This window comes from Macrotis lagotis, chromosome X, assembly GCF_037893015.1.
Source record: "Macrotis lagotis isolate mMagLag1 chromosome X, bilby.v1.9.chrom.fasta, whole genome shotgun sequence".
Lineage (NCBI taxonomy): Eukaryota > Metazoa > Chordata > Mammalia > Peramelemorphia > Peramelidae > Macrotis > Macrotis lagotis.
Window position 1 is genome coordinate 112,839,936 of NC_133666.1, and position 23,410 is coordinate 112,863,345.

The window sequence follows — 23,410 nt, forward strand, 5'->3', positions numbered from 1 at the left end:
TCATTTATATTTATGGTTTATGGAGATATCAGAATATTAAAATATTAAAATAACTTAACTGCCAACAATTTCGAAGAGATTGAGCTTTGAAAACCTGGAAAGAATAGATGAATAAGGTAAGAAAATGACATTTATTGATCCAACAACTATAAACACACTGTTTAAATTCTGGGTATCTGCAGAAATTTTCAAATAGCTCTAATATGAAAGTAAAATGTCTCTTCCTTCTGAGCAACAGAAGAGTGCTGTACCAAGAACAGCTACTACAAATACGTTTTGTCTGTGTGTGTGTGTGTGTGTGTGTGTGTTGCACACATGTGTGTTCATTAGGGGAAAGGATATAAAGATGCTCAGTAGTGCTTTCTTTGGCTTTGTTTACTGTGAAAACTGCTGGAGTGTTTGAAATGCTGGGCAGTTTGGCAATAAGCTAGAAGAGATAGTGATTTAAAAGATGTGAGGACAAAGAAAAAGCCAGATGGGCTGAATTGGTTTCTTGATCTATTTTATCAAAATCATACAGACCATTCTGAAAAAAGAATGACCGAATCATTAATTGAGAATGAAATGATTTATCACACACTTGCCCAGAGGAAAGAAATATAAAGAAAGCACAACTCCTTCTATTGCTACTCAACACATGTCAGACTTGGAGAGAGCAAAGGAAGCAACTAAATCAAACACTTAGCTGGAGAGGAGGAATAGAAAACAAACAAAAAGGAATCCAATTACTTTATGTTTGTTTTTGTAAATGGTTTTTCTGTAAGAGGAAAAAAAAAATTAACTTCTTTCTCTCTGTACTATACTGCTGGGAGCATCCAGTACCTTCTGTCGAACTCTGTGCAATTGCTGATGCTTCTGTTAATGCTAATTAACCTCCTGCTACAAATATCAACAAAGAAGTGTCTGGCCTTTGTCTGTACATCATTTCTCTCCCTTCCCCCCCTAACTTTTAAAATTCACATTGCAGTTAGTCACCATTGGTTGATTCTTATTAGGCTGACTCACATCTGCAGTTGAAAAACAAGATGATTCCAAATGTCCCCTGTCTGTTATTTTTTTTTCAGACAGAAACAAAGATTCAAAATGTTCCAGGAAACCAAAATAGCATTACCTCTATGGGATAATGAAAGTGTGGATTCCTCTAGGAATATTGCAAGCTTTCTGGTCAATATGGACTTATGGTTTAGCAGCTAGGGTTACCAATATAAAGGAAAAAATAATGTGAGTAATAAAAACACACACATATTATTGACATATCAATAAAAATATGTTTCCAGCTTACTTACTTATTGAGGGGTAAATACAGTTTTGTTGCCAGTCCTAATAGCAACTTTCTGAATATCAGGAACTTTAGTGATAACTAAAATAGGGAAACTGGGTCTTTGACTCAGCATTAGATATTTAGAGGGCATTTAAAATATTCAGTTTCTCAACAGTTTAGAAACAATAGAATTTTTGCAACTAGCTAGCAAGAATAATTTGTTAAAATGGAAGCTGGAGATAGTAGGTTGGGGCAAATTTTTTTCTCTTCTTCCTTTTACCCCATGTCCACTGCTTATTGTGTGTGTAGTTTATATTACTTTCTCTAGGAACAAAAATTTATAAAAATGAATTTTTAGGAATATTAAGATTAACAGAAATAATTTACAGGTACACATTGGACACTAACTAATATGAAACAATATATGCAAAAATAGAAGATACTTTTACTTTTTTGCAAGCAATTAAAAATATTTTGCAAGTATTTTGTTTGAGTCTCCATTTTTGTAGAGTAAAGACTTATTATCCAAATCCAGAGAGAAGAAGACACTCCTTGATTTCACCTTTCCCTGTAAACAGTCTGCTAGATGCATGCAATCTATTTATTGTGTGATTCTGACATTATCTTTGAGCTTGAAAAGGACTGGCAAAAAAACATTTTTTCTGTCTTTTTGAGCATAGCCACAATTCTTTCTGTCTTTCTCTGAAAGCCTTTAGCATATCAAATTTTTAACTGGACTTTTCAAAATGTTTTCTGGATTTACATAATTAACATGAGAAGTATTGAAGGAAGGAAACAAGGAATCTGACACAATCTTCCAATCAGTGGACAATAAGCCAAAAATAAAATGACAAAATCTTTAAAAATATTACCAAAGAAGAGGTTTATAAACTTTTGAAAGCAAAGCAAAGCAGTGATCACTTAGAGCCTGCATAGTTTCATCAAAAACAGATCATACTAAGCTAAATTCATTTCCTTTTTTACAAGGATAATACCTTAGACAAAAATGCAATGTCGCAAAATATTTGACAAGAAAGGTATGCTATCTTTCTATACAATGTAGAAAATTTGGGCTAGATAACATATATAAATATGAGTTTAGAATTTATTAAAAGACTAGAACTCATTTTTTTAATCATTCCTTCAATGAAGTTATTGATATCAACTGTGGAGATAGAAATGGAGTATGCTTTGGTATGTATTCTTTGTTTAATGATTTAATTTAATGATATTTAATTTTTAAATCATTGACTTGGATCACATGCTCTTAACTTTTTAATGTCATAGATCCTTTTAGCTACCTTGTACAGTCTATGGACCTTAAAATACATAAAATTAAAAACAAAATAAAAATGTACAATAACTAAACTATTTTTAAAAAATCAAATAAGTAATGAATCCAGATTAAGAAACTTGACTGAGAAAGAAGCAAAGATGGTATGCTTATTACATATGCAAATAATGTAAAGTTAAGAATAATATCTAATGTACCATATGGTATCAGAATCTAAAAGAATTCAAAGACCCTAAAGTGATAGGTAAAATATAATAATACACAATTTAAAAGAACAATTATAAAATCTTAAACTGGGACTCCAAAATGATAAATATCACAAATATAAAATAGGTCAGGAATGATTAAAAAGAACTGTGAAAATAATCTTTGAGTTATAGTGAATGGCAATCTCAATATCTGTCAGCAGTATAGTGTGGCAGCCAGGAAAAAAATATTTGATCTTGAACTACATCAAGAAATGCATAACTTACAGCAATTAAGAGCTATTTGTTCCTCAGATACTCTGCCTTAGTAAGCCTATATATGGAGTATTGTGTTCAGTTCTGGGCTTCATACTTTAAAGGGTAAATTGATACGTTTAAGATTATTTAGAGTAGAGCAACCAGTATTTTTATGGCCTTGATCCTAAGTCATATGAATGTTAAAAACAAAAAATGATAGAACAACAAAATAGCAGTAACAGCAACAACAAAACACTTGGAAAAATTCAGTTGAGAAAGTGAAGAGACACCAGACAGGTACCTTTACTGAGAGATGACCCATCCTTCAGAGATGACATAGTTGATAGTGCTTTAATTTCAATCTTCAAGAATCAGGAAATGGAAGATGGGAAATGTAACATTGTGACATGGTGGGTCATTATGGAGCTTTGGGATTTTAGGCTACCAACATAAAATATATATGCGGGAGGAGAGATTGAGCAGAAGATTGGAGGAATAGAAGACTATACATCCCAGATGTTGTTATAAAGCCCTGATTATCCAACCTCATTTATGACTCAGTCTGGACCAGTTGGTCAACATTTATCAAGCACTTACTATATTCCAGGCATTATATTGTAGCTTCTTTCTAGGTTTTGATACCTACATATCTACCTTCATTTACCTATTCTTTTTTATTCTCACAAACAGGATTGAATGCTGAATGTTTTCCTCTGAGCTTACAGTGCCAATATGTACTAACCATTCTTTCTATAATACTACATTTCTCCTCTCCTTATATTTTGGCATATAAACCAAACTTTATGCTTCATTTTGTTTTCCTAGACCAATCTCTGTTTTAGTTCTTTCTGATCTGTTCTGTCCCACTGCCAACCACAAGTCAATGATAACATTGAAAAGGCAAATACAACAATTCTAAATAAAATATTAGCTAAAAGATTAAAACAATATATTTCAAAATTTTTACATGATGATCAAGTGAGATTTATACCAGGTAGAATGCTGGGATGATTTAACATAAGAAAAAATATCTAATTATTGATTATATCAATAATAAAGGTTAAAAACATCCTATGTTTATATCAATAGATGCAGAAAAAGCTTTTGGTATAGTTCAAAACTCATTTCTCTTAAAAACTCTTGACAATATTTATACAAAGAGATTTTTTCCCTAAATTGATAAAAAGCACTTTGCTAAAACCATCACCAGGCATTATTTGTAATGGAGATAAATTAGAAGCCTTCCCAATAAGATCATGTCTGAAACAAGGATACCCACTGTCACCAACATTATTCAATATTTATTGGAAATCCTAGCAATAGCAATAAGAAAAGAAAAAGAAATAGAAAAAATCAAAATAAGAAATGAGATATCACTTTTTGCCAAATATATGATGACATACTTGGAAAATCCCAAAGACTCAACTAAAAAGTTATTTGAAAAAATGAATAATTTTAGTAAAGTGGCAGGTTATAAAGTAAATTCATAGAAATTATCAACTTTTCTGCATGTTACAAATAAAATCCTACAAGAAGAGATAGTAAAAGAAATCCCACTAAAAAAACTCTAGATATAAAATATCTGGGAGCATTCCTGCCTAAACAAACCCAGGATATATATATATATATATATATATATATATATATATATATATGTATATATATATATATATACATATATATATGTATATATATATATTTATACAAAATTATAAAAATAAACATCTTTTTATACAAAGAAAATCAGATTTCAGTACTGGAGAAATGTTGTTTATGGGTGGTCAGGACTATATAAGAAAAATGATAGCTTGATCTAAGCTAACATATATATGTGTGTGTGTGTGTGTGTGTGTGTGTAGGCAATAAGAAATTAGTACCACAATCATCTACTAGAGAACAATTGGTGAAATTTCAAAATATCTTTAATTCTCTAACCTAGGTAATCTTCAGATCTATGACTTTTGAGGGAATGTGCTGTTTAGCTTGTTACTCTTGCTATTAAATCTAAGTACATTTATTCAATTAGAATTTTGAATCATCCCTCACACATGAGGGAGACTGGATCCTTTTTCCCTACTGCTGTTTGTGAATGAATCCATAGTTATATGAATCTATAAGGCGAAATGGAATTAATTACCTGTAAAGCAGATGTTTTATTCAGATTATAGAAGCAAAAGGAATACAGTTTTAAGTAATTAAAAACAATAATTACATGAGATGTATGCCCAATATCTCTCCCCACATTTAAGTATTCATTAGATAATCAACAGGCCTGAGAGTTCCAGGAATATACCTTAAGCTCTGATTTTCTATCAGCTGTTCCCCCTGGAAGCTAGAAACCCTTCTCAATATTAGATCAAACAAATAGGCCCCATACTTATGGTTTTTCTGAGGATCAATGTCCCAGCAGTTGAGGGAATATAAAATCTAAAGTACTGATTAATTTTTAGGTTACTTCTCTACTCTTACTACTTGGTTACAAACTACAGTCACTATTGTCCTCTACTTGCTTTCTGGAAAATTAGATTATATGGATTATATAATCGATAAAAGTTTTTGAGATAATGGATGCTGTATAAATGTTGTTGCTAGTTATTAATTAGGACCCCAATTACCTTAGGAGTTTGTTCATCACTTTATGGAACAGTGGAGTAGAGTCAGTGACAAGATCAAGCACAGTTTGAAGTTTGATCTCTACCTCCTCTTTTAACTTGTGCTGCCATTTTGATCTTATTAATCACTGCCACAGGAAAGGGGTCAGGAGGAGAAACAGAGAAACTGAAGCACGAAGAAGTTAAATGACTCCAGAGTCATAGTTGTTAAGTGATCTTTCCACTGCAATGCTTTTTTAAAATATATTCTTCATGGGAAAAACAAAGAAAAAATTAAGTTGAATTAAAACATGAAAACATATTTTATAGTTGCTGCATTTTGTATACTTGACCCTTAGCACATAACCTGGCACATAGTTGGAGTTTAATAAATGTTTATTTGATTGACTGATTGAAAGAATTCAAAATGCCTGGAATTTGCAAGCTAATAAATAGAAATTTCATCTTTTCCAAGTTTTATCCATGTCTTGTTTTATTTTTTAACTTAAAGATGTGATGAAAGAATCTAAAGAATTTAATTTTATTAAACAATTAAAAATTATTCCTAAATTCACTAGTATGAAACTCTTTTTGGTGGATTTTAATGCTTTCTTTTTTTGTGAGGAACTGAATGGAGTTTGATTAGCATTAAGTCTTCCATGAGGCCTACTGAAGCACTAAAGCTTCTAAAGGACTTTTTGGGTAGCAAGTGACTTCCAGTGACTCTGTCTTTAAGAAGGAAGCTAAGAAAGGTCAAACCCACTTCAGGTTGATGAAGATAAAGAATCTGGGAAGTCAGGAAAGCAGATAGTCTCCATCATTGCCTTATTCCTAGTCAACTACAATAGAGACTTGAGGAAGTTGCCCATGAGATTACATATACTCTCTTGGTGGACCTGAGTTATTTGTTTCCAGTGGGAGAGCTCCTTCACTCAGTATAGCTTACTATGTACACCTGATTTCTGTTTTCCTATCCCATTAAAATTGGGATTCTTTTTTCTTCTCTATGTGTGTTCATTGTGGAACTGGAATCTGGTGGGAAAGGGATCAAACTTTTCATAGAGAGGGTCTTCCTTGCCTCACAAAATGACAAAGAGATCAGAAGTTTGCTGAAGCCAATATTATTCCTTAGATGAACAATATTTAAGAAAGTAGGTACATGTACTTTTAGCAGGGTATTGCCCCATCTGATGAGAGTAGAGTGGCTTCAGAACCCAACATCTTGCTTCCCCTCCAGCAGGAAATGTTCCATAGAGAAGGATTAAGGGAGAGCTTCTATGTGGGAGCCATATTTTCTTGTTACAATTGGGGGGGGGGAAGGAGCTGAAGAGATCAGATAATTGGTCAAATGACAGAGTAACAGTTGTTTTCCTCAAACTTTTCAAATCCCAAATTCTCAGAAAAAAAATAATTATGTTCCAAAAGTAGAATAACATCAGAGAACTTACAGACTAACCACTACCACCATTTTCACCAGAGTCTGTATTTTAAGTTCAGAGTATGCCAGTAATCTTGCTGGTCTTTGCTTTATAAAAGGTTGTGAGAATTTCTACTTATTCACTTGATGGTACTGACTCAGTCTGAATATTCTCCTCAGCAAATGCAATCTAGATGGGGCAGAGCCAAAAGGGCAGAAATTTCCAGAAACTTGTACCCCCCAAAACTCCAAAAGCTGTCAAATTATGACTCTAGCCAAAATTTAGAAGGGCAGAACTCACAGAAATACTGAGTGATACAATTCCCAGTCTAAGACAACATAGAAGATCCAGGGGAAAGGTCTGTTTCACTGGGACTGGGGGCTTGAAAAAGTTACAGCACAGTCAGGTCAGAGTAAAACAACTCCAGTCTTCCAGGGACAGCTTGTGGGATAACTGGATCTGTGGCAAAGGGGTCAGTTTCCAGACCATTTGGCACAGGGATCACTAGGGATAACTTGAAGGGTCAGGGAGAGAAATCTGCAGCATCAGAGTGTCCACCGAGCCTGGGCCAGCACTGGACTCAGAGCAGACCTGCTGTGTGAACCTGTGCAAAACCACCCAGCACTTCCTGAGCTCCCAGCCCATAGACAATAAGGGGATGGGGAGAAACTACAGAGGTCTCTCTCTGCTCTCCCTGGGGCAGGATTCTGCTGTTTGCCACACTCAGATCCAGGTTGCAGTTTGAGCCCCCATACCACCATTAGAGAAGCAGGGACCCTCCTCACAGCTCTAGGGCAGAGAGGACTGTGTGCGGTCATCCACATACCAGCACAGGCAAGAGAACAGTCAAAGATTCTCATAAGACCTTGGAGGAATTAAGGTCCCTGAGGGGTGTCCTCAAAACACCCTAAAGCCCTGGAAGTGAGGTAAATCAGTCATAGAATGAGGAAATGAGCAAACAACAGAAAAAGAAGACCCTGACTATAGAAAATTACTGTGGTCCCATGGAGGATCAAAATATACACTCAAAAAATGACCAAGTCGAAGCTTCTGTATCCCAAGCCTCCAAGAGAAGTAGCAAATGGGCTCAGGCTATGCACAACTTCAGAAAAGACTTTGAAAAACAAGTAAGAGAGGTAGAGGAAAAAATGGGAAGAGAAATGAGAGGGATTCAGGAAAAGCATGAAAACAAAGCCAGCAGTTTGGTGAAAGAAATACCAAAAAATACTGAAGAAAATACATATTAAAAACTAGTTTAGGCCAACTGGAAAAAAAGAAACACAGATGAGAATACCTTAAAAAGAAGAATTGTCCAGCTGGAAAAAGATAAAAATGCTCTCTTAAGAAAATAACTCCTTCAAAAGTAGAATGGAGCTAAAGGAAGCTGATGACTTTGTGAAAAATCAAGAAACAATGCAACAATACTAAACAAACAAAAAAAATTGAAAAAAATTGTGAAATATCTCATTGGAAAAACAACTGACCTAGAAAACCGATCTAGAAAACATAATTTAAAAATTATTAGGCTACCTGAAAGTCAGGAAATGAGCTAGGCTTTATTTTCAAGAAATAAGCAAAATTGCCCTGAGATCCTAGAGGCAGAGGAATATTATAGTCAGATTCCAAAACTCCAAAGTCAGAGAGAAAAATACTACAAGCTGCCAGAAAGAAAGAATTCAATTACCATGGTGCCGCAGTCAGGATTACACATGATTCACCTTAAGGGCTCACAGGCCTTGGAATATGATATTCTGGAAGACAAAAGAGCTTGGATTACAACCAAAAATCAATTACTCAGCAAAACTGAACATCCTCTTTCAGGGGAAAAGACGGGCTTTCAATGAAACAGGGTACTTTCAGACTTTCTTGTTAAAACACCAGAGCTGAAAAAAAAGTTTGATTTCCAAATACAGGAATCAGGTGAAGCATAGAGAAGGTAGACAGGAAGAACTAATTATGAGGAACTTAATGGTCCTGAACTGTGTATATTCTTGAATGGGAAAAGGATATTGATTACTCATATGAATCTTCTCATCTACAAGAGCAATTAGAAGGAGTGTACATGGACAAGGCACAGAAAGGAATTGAATACAATGGCATAATATAGTAAAAGATGGAGTCAATGGCTGATAAAGTAAAGTACTGGGAGGAAGGGAAAGAAAAGATAGAATGGCCTAACATTTTTTCAAGAGTCAAGAAAAAGCTTTTGCATAGAGTGGAATATGGGAATTTGAAGGGGAATGAGCAAGCCTTCATTTTCATCAGAAATGGCTCACAGAAGAAATAGCATGCACACTCAATAGAGTATAGAAATCTGTTTTACCCTAAAGAAAAATGAGAGGAAAGACATGATATAAAGGGGACAGGGAAGGGGGGTATAGGTGATAGAAGAGAGGGAAGATCACAGGAGATGTAATCAGATACACCACACTTTCCAAGCAGGGACAGGCTGAAAGGAGGAAGAGAATAGAATAGATGGGAATGGGGAGGTATAGAATAGAGGGAAATACAGCTAGTAACAGCAACTGTGGGAAAAAGCTATTAAAGCAACTCATCCCAGAGACAGAGCCAATGGAATCTGAACAGAGACTGAAGTACACTTCTTTCTTCCTCTCACTCCATTTCTCTTGATGTTTCTCTATCATTTTTGAGGGAGGGGGGCTTATGTTTACATTCACAACAATATTATTGTAATAAGGGCCAACTAGGTGGCAGAGTGGATAGAGCACTGGCCCTGGAGTCAGGAGTACCTGAGTTCAAGTCTGTCCTCAGACAATGAATAATTATCTAGCTGTGTGGCTTTGGGCAAGCCATTTAACCCCACTGCTTTACAAAAAACTAAAAGAAAAACAAGTAAAACTAATCAAAACATTGATTGCATACGAAAGTATATGGAATATTGCATATCTATCAGTAGTCTTCCACCCCCTAAAATGAAAGGATAGAGGTAGACATTCTTAACCCTTATCTCAAAACAAATGGTTTGATTACAATTATTTGAAATTTATTTTTTTATTTTTTTCTTTTAACATTTTTGTTATTTTGCATATTTTTTCTTGCTTCTATTTATTCACTCTGCAGCAATTCGTCTTCACATGTTATTCTAAATTCTTCATGTTCACAATGCAATTATGTACCATAGTGTGGTTAGCTATCCTTTAAAATATGAATTTCTATTTTATTTTCAGTCCAGTGCTATCTCAAAATTTGACTTTTTTTGAGAAATTTGTCTAATACTATTATCAGTTTGGAATCATACAGTTTAGACATTTTACTGACTTCTTAGAAAGTCTTCATTGATTATTGATTTCACATGTTTGAACAAATTCAGAGTTTCACTTGTAGTATATTATTGTGCTCCTATAGTTCCTTCAAAATGGATTCATTTGATTTTTTAATACTTATAATTTTTTTGAATATTAAATGAAATCTCAATACTCTTGCATTTCTATTATATTTGATTTGGCACAGTCTTTCATATGATCATTAATAATTCATAATTCCTTGGAAAAATATGTTACTATCTTTGACTTCTTTTTCTTGAAGAATACCTCTGTGTTTTTCTATTTGTTACTTTCATTGTCAGAATTATTTTATGTAGAGATCTAGATGCATTGATTTTGTTCGGGCAACAGTTTTTCAATTTCATACAGTCAAAATTACCTATTTTATCTTTTTTTGACCACTTCTATTTTATGCTTGATTGAAATCTCTCCTAAATATAGTAAAATATACCAAATTTTATTTTCTTTTAATTATTGTTTTTTTTAATTGCAAACTTTTCTATTTATATAGGTCTATATAAAGCTTATTGTAGAAATATAGTGATGTTGGTTGTTGCTCCCTAAAACTAATTTCTATGAAACTGATTTATACTTTTCCAATCTATTCTTCTCAGATGGGAAGGCCTTCCTGATTAGTTTATAATGCTGTTCATTGAGCTGCCATATTGATTCAATTGTTTCTGATTTTGACTTATCTTGCCTAATCCACTGATCTATTTTGCTAAATAATTTAGATGATTATTACTTTAAAATACAATTTGAAGTCTGGAAGCACTATTTCCCCTTCATGCTTCCTTTTAATTGTTTCTTTATTACTGTGAGATTTTAAATTTTATCCTTCTAAAGTAATTTTGTTATTATTTTGTCTAGCTCTATAAAGCAATGAACTCCTCAAATCAAATCACATCACCACTTATCTGCCTGTCTGTCTGTCTGTCTGTCAATCTATGTACATGTCTAGTGCTTCACCCTTGTACTTATATGCTTGAGTTGACTTGGTATAATGAGTTGACTCTGAGAGGGTTCAGGCATTTTGTAAATATTTTTTTAGGCTTTTTTTTGTGCAAGGCAATGGGGTTACCTGGATTGTCCAAGGCCACACAGCTTAACTAAGTGTCTGAGGCCAGATTTGAACTCAGGTACTCCTGACTCCAGGGCCAGTGCTCTATCCCCTGCACCACCTAGACACCTGTAAATATTTTTAATGGAGTTTCCTTACCATTATTTCTTCCAGATATGTGCTTTATATAAATGCTAATAATTATACCTGAATTTTTGTAGCCTGAAACTTTAAGGAAGGTATTAATTAGTTCAAAGTTTCCTTCCTGTTTCACCTCATTTTTCTTAAGTTAAACGATCATGGTATTTATAAATGTTAATTATTGATAACTATTTTTCTTCTTTGACTATTGTACTCATATAATTTTTGGTCCCATTGCAATTACTAGAATTACTATAATGATGTCATATAATAATGAAGGTATCCTTCCTTTACCCCTGAATTTTTTGGGAATGTTTTCTAAGTTGTTCCTTATTGCATATAACACTAGAATTTAGTTTTAGATTGTTTTGTATTATAATAATAAAAAAGAGATGCTTTCATACCTAAGCCTTGTATGGTTTTTGGCACAGATGGGTGTTGTGGTTTGTAATAAATAAATAAATAATTGAAAATTCTGATGTAGTTTTGAGGTATTTTATTATCAATATAATTTATATTTTGAGCAACACAAAAAATCTAAACTATGTTTTTTAATGGCTAATTTATTTTATATTACAATAATTTTTTTTTAGTTTTTGCAAGGCAAGGGAAAGGAAGAGAAGGGGGGAAAGAGAAAGAGATTAGCATTAATGCAGTGTTGTTTTTTCCTTTTCCATTTTCCACAATTGCTTTTGAACTATCAACATAAAACAACACACATTGTTAAGGGGACAGTTCACTGTTTTTAAACGACATAACATATAAATTAGTGATGAACAAACATCCAACTGGAAATTTCAAACTCCCTCAAGCAAATCTCAATAGTCTCTTTCAGGTACATTAAATGGATGAAATTTAAAGCACAATCTCTTAGTGCAGCTCATGTTAGTTACCAAAAACAGTTTATCCTGTGTCTGTTTGGTTGACAAAGGGATGAAAAAAAGTGATTCATGAAGAAATTCAGCATGTCTCAAAAGAACCAAGAGTTCCTGAAATTTATACCAGCTTAAACAGTTGCTATTCTGAATTTGCTTAAGGGGATCTGCCTAGAGTTTGAACCATTATCGAATCAACTCTTTTATGCTAAATTCTCCAACTGGGATTGAAGGATGAAAATATTCCCAAGGGCTGTATCTGAATAACAACACAAAGGAAGGAAAAAGAATAAGGGTTTGAAAAAGAAACAAAGGGACATTCCAGGGGAATAGGATATACTAACTAAACAAAATTTGAACCGCTCTAGAAGTGACCTGTGTGTTTGGACTGATATTTTGAGGTTCCTGTTGTCTGCAATGTCTATGTGGAAAGGCAGAATAAACAAATTGAATGAGATGCTTCCATCCTATAAGACTGGAATTTTCTTGTGTGATAGGTTTTTTTAAGGGGTAATGTGTTAATTTAAAATTTCTTAGCATATTTGTTGGGTCTATTGCCATCTCATAATACCAGCAATGGATACCTCACTCCAGGTCTTCAAAATGGTAGACAACCAAACTAGGTGACAGGAAGTCTCTTAAGAAAATAGTTTTTTTTTTTAAATGCCTAATAAGGCCTGAAAGTGAAAATGAGGTAAGTTTATGTTATTTATGTGATAGCCATATGTGCCCAGATTTGCTAGAATAATGCTGATATCAGAAAAAGAAAGCAGGTTTTAATGAGGTTTTACAAAAGGAATATCCTTTGTTAGGTCATATGGATCCAATTTTCAGTTTGAAAATTATTATTATATAGTAAGAAGATGACACTTATAGTAAGAAAGTCTCAGGATCATCACCTGAGGTAGTTGACACAATTTGTTAAATATAAAAGACTCAAAAAATTCATGGAGCTCATCCTTTCTGGATATGGGTTCCCCATTGAATAAATCATCTATATCCTTTGTTTTTTTTTTAGGTATCTCATAGAATATGATCAAGTTTTTGCAGTCTAACCAAACTCTTCCTAAGCAAGTTCGTTCTAGTTCTAAAGACTTTTCTTACTTATTGTAAAGTCTTTGATTGATTGTTTTCACCTGGTTGAAGTATCAGACCATTTTATCTCATTCTCTATAAATGGAGTGAGATGAATTGATTTACTTATCCTTACTTAACATTACTTAACCCACCCTTACACTTAGCTGCTTTTTCCTTCCTTGCTTTTTATTCTTTTTTCTAATATTTTTTCTAATTTTTATGAATAGTGGGTGGAGAGACATAGTCAGAAATGAAAATGATATGAAAATAAGGGATATTAATAAAATTTTTAAGTTTAAAAAATATTTTTAAAATTTCCACATAAAAATAGACCTTATTAAATAGAGGAGAAAAAATAAACTCTTTCAGATTATTAGTTTGCAAATAGGGACAAATGGAGATTATTTGAAGACAATGTGATTTCCTCAGAGTGGGGAATTGCCAGTGTAAGAATACCTTTTACCAATGGAATATTGAGGGCCATTATGTGATATAAAGTATGTCTGTGGGCACAGAGAAGTTAAGGAATTTGTTTAAAGTCATTTAGATAGTAGGTAATAGAGATATTTTTTCTTAAGTCAGATCTGCCTGATTCCAAAATGAAAATTCAGTTAATTAAATAATAGTGCCTCTACTTGAAAATGGAGCCTTTAAAGACTAAAATATTAAAAACTATAAAGTTTTACTCACTCTGGAAAGAAAATGGAAAACTGCTCCTCATGCTTATGGGTAGTTTGCCTCACTACACTAAATACATTCTAGGATCAATTTGTTAAGCATTTCTCCTTCTGCCAGCAATAAAACTGGTTCTTTTCCATGACATGACTTATCATCCCATCAGAATATATCTGCCTCAATGGCTTAAATAATTTTTTAAAAAATAGGCAAATAAACTTTTTTTAGCCTTGTCTCCTTTTTATGAGCTAAAAGATGCCATTTTATTTTGAAGACAGTTTTCTTCTATCTGAAATCAATGCAGTTGATAAGGCTTTCATTCATTCTTTTCTATCCCCTTGCTTTCCAATATAGAGTAACTGTCAGTGGTTGCTAAGCAACCATGACAATTGTTTGCTCTGCACTGGGCATTCATTGCCATTATGCTTTATTGTAGTATTTTTTTCCTTAAATAAGAATACATCTATACACCAAAATAGGACTCTTTTGTAAAACAGAAGCATTAATGGGAGGGCATTGAAAGCTTTGTTGAGTGTCTATCACACATAAGGTAATTTAGAAAATCTTTTACTGATTTTTATAAAAGAAGTTCCAATAAAGTTTATCTTCTTTACAAAGATTAGAAGAGGCCTATTTTGGCATCCATATACATATCCATTTAACATATGTCTTTATTTGTGTGCTGAGCAGAGTGTATGAAGGATTTCAAGTGTGCATATGATCAGAGGGAGGATTGTCAAGATAGTTTATAAAGATAAGAAAGGTTGGTAATTTTCTTTTCTGATCTTTACTTATTGCAAGTTTGTTTTCTAATGCCTTAACAAATAGTATTCAACCCACTTGTACAACTAGACTGTGTATAAGTTATCATATGAAAAATATGATTTGTTAATTATCAGTTACTTTTCTGTTAGTAAATTATTCTAGACAATATTGTATTAATTGACAGATTTTTTTTATTTTTGAACTTTACAAATGAGAAATAAAGTAAATCAGTTTTATACTAAACTCCAGTCTTACTAAGCCTGGGGATGGGAAGAGGAGAAGGGTAGAAATGGGCAGCAGGATGTTGGCGAAGCAATTTTTCTTTTTCTTTTTTTTTTTTTTTGTTAACAGGGTTGGACCTCAGTTTCAAAATTGACTTGGGAGAAGGGAAGTATTTTCATTCACCTTGTATTATATCTCTGACATAGAGCTTGGAATAGAGAATGTGTGGTATTTTGACCAAAACTGAGTAGGTGTTGAGGAACAGGTTTTAGAGTCTCTGACAAGGAGACCAGAAATGATGTAATCTGAGAAGACTTGGAGTTTAAATATATAAGGGTGTTCTAAAAATACTCTCTTTGTTACCTTCATTCTCTGTATCTTTCCCTTTTCAGGCTCTCCCTTCTAAAGCTCCCTTTTGGGTGCCTTTCTGGTGGACATAGAAGCAGTATTTCTCTGATGGTCAATGAAAATTCCAGACTATTCTTAACTCCCCAGGGTACAACATTTTTTCCCTCTCATTTCTATTAGAGCTTGGAAGCCTGTGTATTTCCTTATGTCAGTAAAGACCCACCCGGGTCCCAGAATGGTGAGCTAATTTTATTTCCCTTGAAGAAATTGTAGGAGATTTGATATCTTTAACAGTACTGTTAAGATATATATATATATATATATATCCTCAAATTGTGCTACTGCTGTTCAGTCATTCAGCTATATCTGATTCTTTTTTACCCTGTGCATGGGCTGCTTGGCAAAGACACTGAAATGGTTTGCTATTTCCTTTTGCAGTGGATCCAGTGTACTTTTTGACAGGCAATCAGAGGTTAAGTGGCTTGCTCAGGGTCATCATCTAGGAAGTATCTGAAGCTGGATTTGAACTGAGGGCTTCCTGGCTCCAGGGCTAGTGCTCCATCCTTTCTTCCTCCAGCTGCCTCCAGTTTCAAATTATAGCAGCTATCTTTAATAGATTTGCCTACCTTCAGTGGAAACAGCCCGAATCAACTTTTGTGCTAGTGTCCTTAGGAACACAGAAAAGGAGGGTGTCTATCTATATGAGGTAGAGAAGAAGTTTAATGTCTTAGGTTTTTAAATCATATTCTACAAGTCATTGGCCAAGCTGTCTCTCAAATGAGGCAGTTTCCCATGTTGCAGCTTGACTCCAAGTGAAGGATCAGAACAATTAAGGATTAAAACAAATCAAAGCACATAATGGATGGACTTCGAAATTACTATGAACTTTCAAAAATGTTTTAGACAGTGAAAATGAAAGGAAAAAAGTTTCCAACTTTTTTTTTAGGTTTTTACAAGGCAAATGGGGTTAAGTGGCTTGCCCAAGGCCACACAGCTAGGTAATTATTAAGTGTCTGAGACCAGATTTGAACCCAGGTACTCCTGACTCTAGGGCCGGTGCTTCATCCACTATGCCACCTAGCCCCCCCCCAACTTTCTTTCTAATGTCCTCCTGAATATCTTCATTTTTGCTTATAGCTTATATCTGAGATATTTCTGAACTGCAGTTTCCTTCAAGTTGTGCAAGATTCAAAACAACCCAACTACAACAAAGGTAGCAGAGTGGATATGGTACTGGGACTGGAATCAGGAAGATTTATCTCCCTGAATTCAAATCTAGCCTCAGACACTTACTAGCTATGTGACACTGAATTAAGTCAGTTAATCCTGTTCCTTAGGTTTCCTCATTTGTAAAATGAGCTAGAGAATAAAATGGTAAACTACTCTAGCATCTTTACCAAGAAGACCCCACGTGGAAACATGAAGAATTGGACACAGCTTAATACACACACACACACACACACACACACACACACACACACATACACACATGTCTTAATAATGATATATTTTGGTGAAAAGGTATGTATATATGGGAGTTGTTCCAAATTGATTTCCAAAATGACTGTAAGAATTTCACAGGTCTATCAATAGTACATCAATGAACAATTTGTATCTAGCAATGCAACAACCCTGTAGCCCCTCTGTATTGTCTTTTTGAGTATTTTATCATCTTTGTCAATATATATGAGGTAGCACCCTTGAGTTCCTTTATTTTGAATACATTTAGTTATTTATTTATTTACTTGCACAAGGCTAAGTGACTTGCCCAAGGACATACAGCTAGTAAGTATCAAGTGGGACCTGAGCCTGAATTTGGCCTCAGGTCCCACTGACACTGGGGTTGGTGCTCTAGCCACTGCACCACCAGCTTCCTCAAAACTTTTAATTATTAAGGATTTTGGGGGGGGGGTTAAATAGTTAACATTCATTGACCATTTATCTTTTAGGGGATGACTCTTGTTCTTATAAATTTGAATCTGTTTTTATATATCATGTTAATTATACATTGATCAGAGAAACTTATTGTAAAGATTTTTTTCAAATATCGTTACTTCTGATTTTATGCATGTAAGATGCTACCTGAATTGTTTCAACACTTGGTTACCAATTTAGAATACTTATTCATTTCATTAAACTCAATCTAAAAATCAGTTTCATTAGGAAAATATATTGTAGTGGAGAATGAAGAATGGATATTTGTATAGCCACCTGTTTCCAAAAACTGTAAGTGTATTTTGCAGTTACCAGATAGAAAAAATTTATTATTGCATGGGAATCAATAACTTTAAAAGGGTATAATCTAATGTATGTGATACAAAACTTTTATTTAAAAGCTATTTGTTTAAAGTCTTAAGGTCTAGCTGAATGCATCTTGGTATTAAGTGCAAGGTAGGTTTTAGAGATCCAAATGATCTTAGGCAAATAAAACTCTAATCCAATCTTAGTTTATAATTAAAGAAATTAGTCATAGAGAAAGTATTTTTAAGGTGCTCCAATCAAGAATTCAGTAGTCATTTCACTGGATAGGCTTTCAATCACCCACTGGGGCCACTATTGGTGCAGCTTTTCAAGTGGTCTCTGTTCCATCAATTGTCAGTTGTTGCATAAAGAATGGGTAAGCAAGGGTGCTTGCAGATGACCCATGGAGTTTCAGATAGACAGATGAAAATCTTTTGCCTAACAACAAGAATACTATTTTTGGCAGGGACTGTCTTCTACATGTAACATCTCTATGACTTTTTTCTACCTCTAAATTCTACTATTAGTTCTATCTTAAAAGAAAAATAAAATAAGACATTTAAGTAGCATGAATACTGTACTTGTCCTTCATGTGAATCAGACTGGAGATGGACCTTGGGGTTAAATGACATGCCCAAGGTCACAAAGCTAGTAAGTGGCAAGTGTCTGAGACTGGATTCAAACCTGTCCTCCTGAATCCAAGGTCAGTGCTCTATCCATTGCACCCCTTAGCAACCTGATGGCACAGTGGATAGAGCACTGGCCTTGGAAACAGGAGGACAGAGTTCAAATCCAGCCTATGACATTTCCTAACTGTGTGACCTTGGGCAAGTCACCTAACCCTGATTGCCTCACATCCAGGGTCATCTCCAGTCATCCTGATACATATCTGGCCACTGGACCCAGATGACTCTGGAGGAGAAAGCGAGACTAGTGACTTAGCACAGCCTCCCCTCACTCAAATTCAATTCATGTACTCTTCATGGCATCACCTCCTTGATGTCATGGGCTTCTAAAATGAGGGACAAACATTATTATTCATTGATTAAGGATAGGTAACAAACAAATGAAATAAAGAATGGCCTCTTTTACCTAAAAAACAATCATCTGGAAAGGAAGACCATCAGGGTCTCTAGTCAAAACAGAAACAATTACATTTGCATTCCCTCTGAGTCAATCGGTCCCCGAACAATGACCAAGTGGAAAGAAAGAAAGGAAGGAAGGAAGGGAGGGAGGGAGGGAGGAAGGAAGGAAGGAAGGAAGGAAGGAAGGAAGGAAGGAAGGAAGGAAGGAAGGAAGGAAGGAAGGAAGGGTGAAATAAAGAGAAAGAAGAAAGAAGGAAGAATCAGTTGTATTACCTAACTAGACAGTACCAGAATGGTTGAATGAATTCACATCCCACTTACTGTTCGTCAGTGTCCCAACTTTCCCACATCCTCTCCAATATTTAAGATTTTCCTTTTTTTTTTGCCATATTGGTCAATATGATAAGTATGAAATGGTACTTGAGTTGTTTTTATGTGCATTTCTCTTATCAAAAATGATTTTAAAGCATTTCTTCATATGCTCATAGATAGTTAATTTCTTTATCTTAAAATTTTCAATTGATATCCTTTGACTTATCTTATTGTCTGATCTTGTTACCTCTTAGACTTAAGGATATTATTTCTCTCTCTCATCACACTCAATTTGGATCAATGTACAACATGGAAACAAGACTGATAAATTGCTTTCCATGGTGGGGTGGGGAGGGAAGTAAGATTGGGGGGACAATTGTAAAACTCAAATAATATCTTTAATAAAACAAACAATTAAAAAATGAAGCATAAAGATTGTTTCCCAGATTTCCATTTTCCTTCTAATATTTGTTTCATTGGTTTTGTTTGTACTAAAGCTTTAATTTAATTTAATATAATCAAAATTATCTATTTTATATTTCATAATGTTCTTTAACTCTTGTTTGGTTATGATCCTTTAAGACACTTAACTTCTCCTTTAGGAATATGGATGTTATACTGCTTGGTGAATATGTGCCCTTTGCCTGCAGACCCTTGGCTTTTTATCTGGTGCTCTACTGATGTTGCCCCGAGGTTCACAGGGGACTTTCTTGTTTGGTCTTGTAAAACTGAAGACTGTAAGGATTTGGCAGTTCACCTGGTGTTGAACTGGCATCCTAGTGGTGCTATCTGGCATCTGCTGAGGCCAGTGGGTGCTTTTGTGTTTCCTTGAGAAGACACTGAAACAGGAAGTGTTCTAATCACTGGAGTCTGCCCGTTTCCTTAGCACTGGTAGGATTGGCTTCTACTTGTTTGCCAGGCTGGGGCTGAAGCAAGCCATGGTTCTCAAAGCTCCAGTTTGCCATCTCCACTGGTTCTGCTAAGGCAAGTGATGGGTCTTAGTTTTTGGCATTTGCCTGCTCTGTCATACTGGGGCCCAGGAGTTCCTCTGGTTTGCTGAGATGGAGCTTGTTGCTGGCTTCCTGGAATGTTTCTTGACTTGGACTATGCTCCCCTTTTACTTGAATGAGACAGACCGTTCAAAGGGGATAGTATTTTAAGCAAGAATTTTATATAAGGATTAGTCTAACTAAATTCAGAAAGGCATATGACTGGAGCATTAGACAATATATGATATGTGGTTTCTTTTTCTTTGTTTGCTTGGTTGATGTTTTTTGTCAGAGCAATTCATTATAGTGTTTACTGAAGCATGCATTGAATTGTCCCCTATCTGTCTGCCTTTCTATGTAAGTATGCATGTATGTATGCATCTATCTATCTATCTGTCTCATTTCTATATCTAGAAGTTACAAGCAGGTATTATTTGGGTAAAGAGAAAATTATACTAATGAACCAGGCAGAGAATTCTTGAGTACCCTAATTAAGAAATGAGATTTGGTAGGTTTGATACTCCATAACAAAACACAATAGAAATGTACTCTCAGTATACCATATAGCTCTTTCAGTGGAAGGTGCATTTCATTATATCATTCATTTCATTTTTGCCTATAGCTTGCTTTGTAAATGTGATTCAACATCTGGAACCTTAATGGTGCTTTCTGTTTTCCTTTTTATATGCAACTCAAATAGTACTGGAAAGAAAAGATGGAATTCTTGGAAATTTTTCAAATTAATTTATCCATTTGTAGGATTGCGACATTTCCATGGTAGTTGTCTTATTTCATTATGTTTTTCCTTCTATGAAAATGAAAAAAATTCTGAACCTGAAAATAAACAAGTAGAAAGGGTCTTACATTGTGTTGCTAGAAAAATGCTGCCTGGTATTGAATGTCTCCCCTGCATGCCATTGCATTTAAAAAAAATTTTGTTTTCTTTGTTGCAGAGGTTCCTATAATTTTATAGTCAACATTTGAACCTAGTTAAAGAGTCTTCCACCTATATTTTGACTGTTAACCATTTTGGAATGCTTGTCTACTTTTTAACCCCCATAAATAGCCATGAAGTGAAGAAATGAAATGAGACCATATAGCAAAATGGATTCCATATGTAAATGCCCTAAGTTTCGAACAGATGTGTCATCGAAATAGTACTAAATGTAGAATTAAAGGCTGAGGGTGAAATCCATAGCCCTACCACTCTTCATCAAATGAGAGTGGGCAAATAAAACATCTCTAAGTCTCAATTTCTTCAATTGTAAAATGGTATTCGTAGGATTTCTGTTTTAGAGTGTATCTGAAGAAAACATTTCATAAATTGTAGAAAGGAGTTTAAAAAGAAGCTATTTTCATTCACATGGAATGGAATGTTTCTGTTACTTAGTAGAGTGACAAGGGGTTAGGTGGTACAGTTTTATTTCCCAAACTAACTAATGGAGTAATAGGTAAGCTTGGTAGAGAACTCTTAATTCTCTTACCCTTTGATATCTCACAGGTGTAAAATGACATCCACTTCTAGCTACAAGTTCCACAAAGGTGTGAGCTAATTCAAGTACTTGTACAATTCTCTTTTAGCATCTGTGACCAAGAAAACTCTTTCAACAGAATGAAAACTTGTAAGGATTATCATCTTGATTTTTCCCCCTTCAATTATTTATCAACTTTGGCCTGAAATCAGTAGGTTTTATTCACAAACTTCCTATCCTCTCCATGTCATTGTTGTAGTCTCTCTGTGCTTCTAAAGTCTACTTTTTGAAAATCTTACTTAGAAGTTATCTAACAATCTGTAATTTACTTGAAAAAATGTTATTGTTACTTTCTAGAATGCTATCCTTGATTACTTTTCCTCAACCCTTTTAGAAAATTAGTCCCATTATGGTCATTCAGTCTTCTTTTGAGTATGTAAATAGGAGACCATTAGCTCTGAGATTAGAAGGATTGAGTCTTATCTGAGTTCCATACTGAATAGCACCTTAGAGCAGCAGCCTCAGAAAATATTTTTACAGCTGCCCTGCAAAGTGCTATGCTAAGATCCCATGCAGTGGTGAACATGGGCACTCTCTTGACTGTTTCTACAAACTCTACAGTTAATAGACCAAATCAGACATCTTTCTGCACTAGAAGTCTTCCATTTCTTATTGCCATTTCACAACCAGCCTCCTCAGGTCAGAAGATTGAAACAGAAAGGGAGGCAGTGTCTTCTGTCTTATACCTCCTGCTGGGTACAATATGTCCTCTGAGAAAAGATTAATAGGGGCTGGAGCTGAGGATTTTCCATCTGCCCCAAATCAAATACTTCCATATCGGCCATTATAAGGAAACTTTCACCTCCTTCAGCCAATTCAATTTCCAACCCAGAATGTGAAAAACCTCTGGTGCAAAGATTAACCCTTCCTTGGACTTCAGGTCTTCCATTTTCTGTTGCACCTGTTCTTTGAGGATAGAGGAGTGGAGCTGAGTCTTTTGCTCAAAGACGAACATTTTCATTCTTGTTTATACCATTCACATCCCCAAATTGTCATAGATCTTTAAATAAACCCCTATCACATGATTCCTCATTCCCATCCCCCTCAATTCTCACTCTTGTTTCAACCTAACTCTATTCATCCCTTTCACTTTGTACTCATTTATGTAGTGAATTTTAATAAAAGGTTTCAACAACACCCTCTAATGACAAAGAGTCCTGATGAAACCCCCCGCCCTCCATACTTATATGCCTTTGGAAAAGTGGCTATTTCTGGTGGAGCCAGGATAGAGGTGTAAAACTGGGAAGTTCCCAGGGCTATTCCTGAAACAACTTTAGATGATCCCACCAAAAAAAAAAAGAGTGAAACAAAAAGTCTGTCTCTTCTGAATAAAAGGGAAGTAGAGCCCAGTGGAGGTGGGAGAAGTGGAAGTCCAGAGGGAGGCTTTTAGCCATTGTGCAGCTCAGGTCAAGGCTTAGCAAGGCAGTGTGGCAGCAGGCCAGCAGTGAGGGTCCCATCACCAGCTCAGAAAACAAAATTTGAGGCCTGGGAAAGCTAGTGCAAGAGACGGCACTGTGTTGGGAACAGAGATTGACTTGAGGGCCAGGTCCCTATCCCAGGACAAAAAGCTTAGGCTTATACTCCCTATACCCCAGGAGCAGAGTTAAGCTATCAAAATGACCACAAAACCAAAAGAATGCTAACCATAGAAAACTATTATACTGATAGGAATGAAAAAATGCCGTCTCAGAAGATGAAATCAGTGATAAAATGACTATATGTAAAGCTTTGAAGCTCTCAAATCCAAAAAAGACCTCTTGGAATACTTCAAAAAGAATTTTAAAAATACAAAAAATG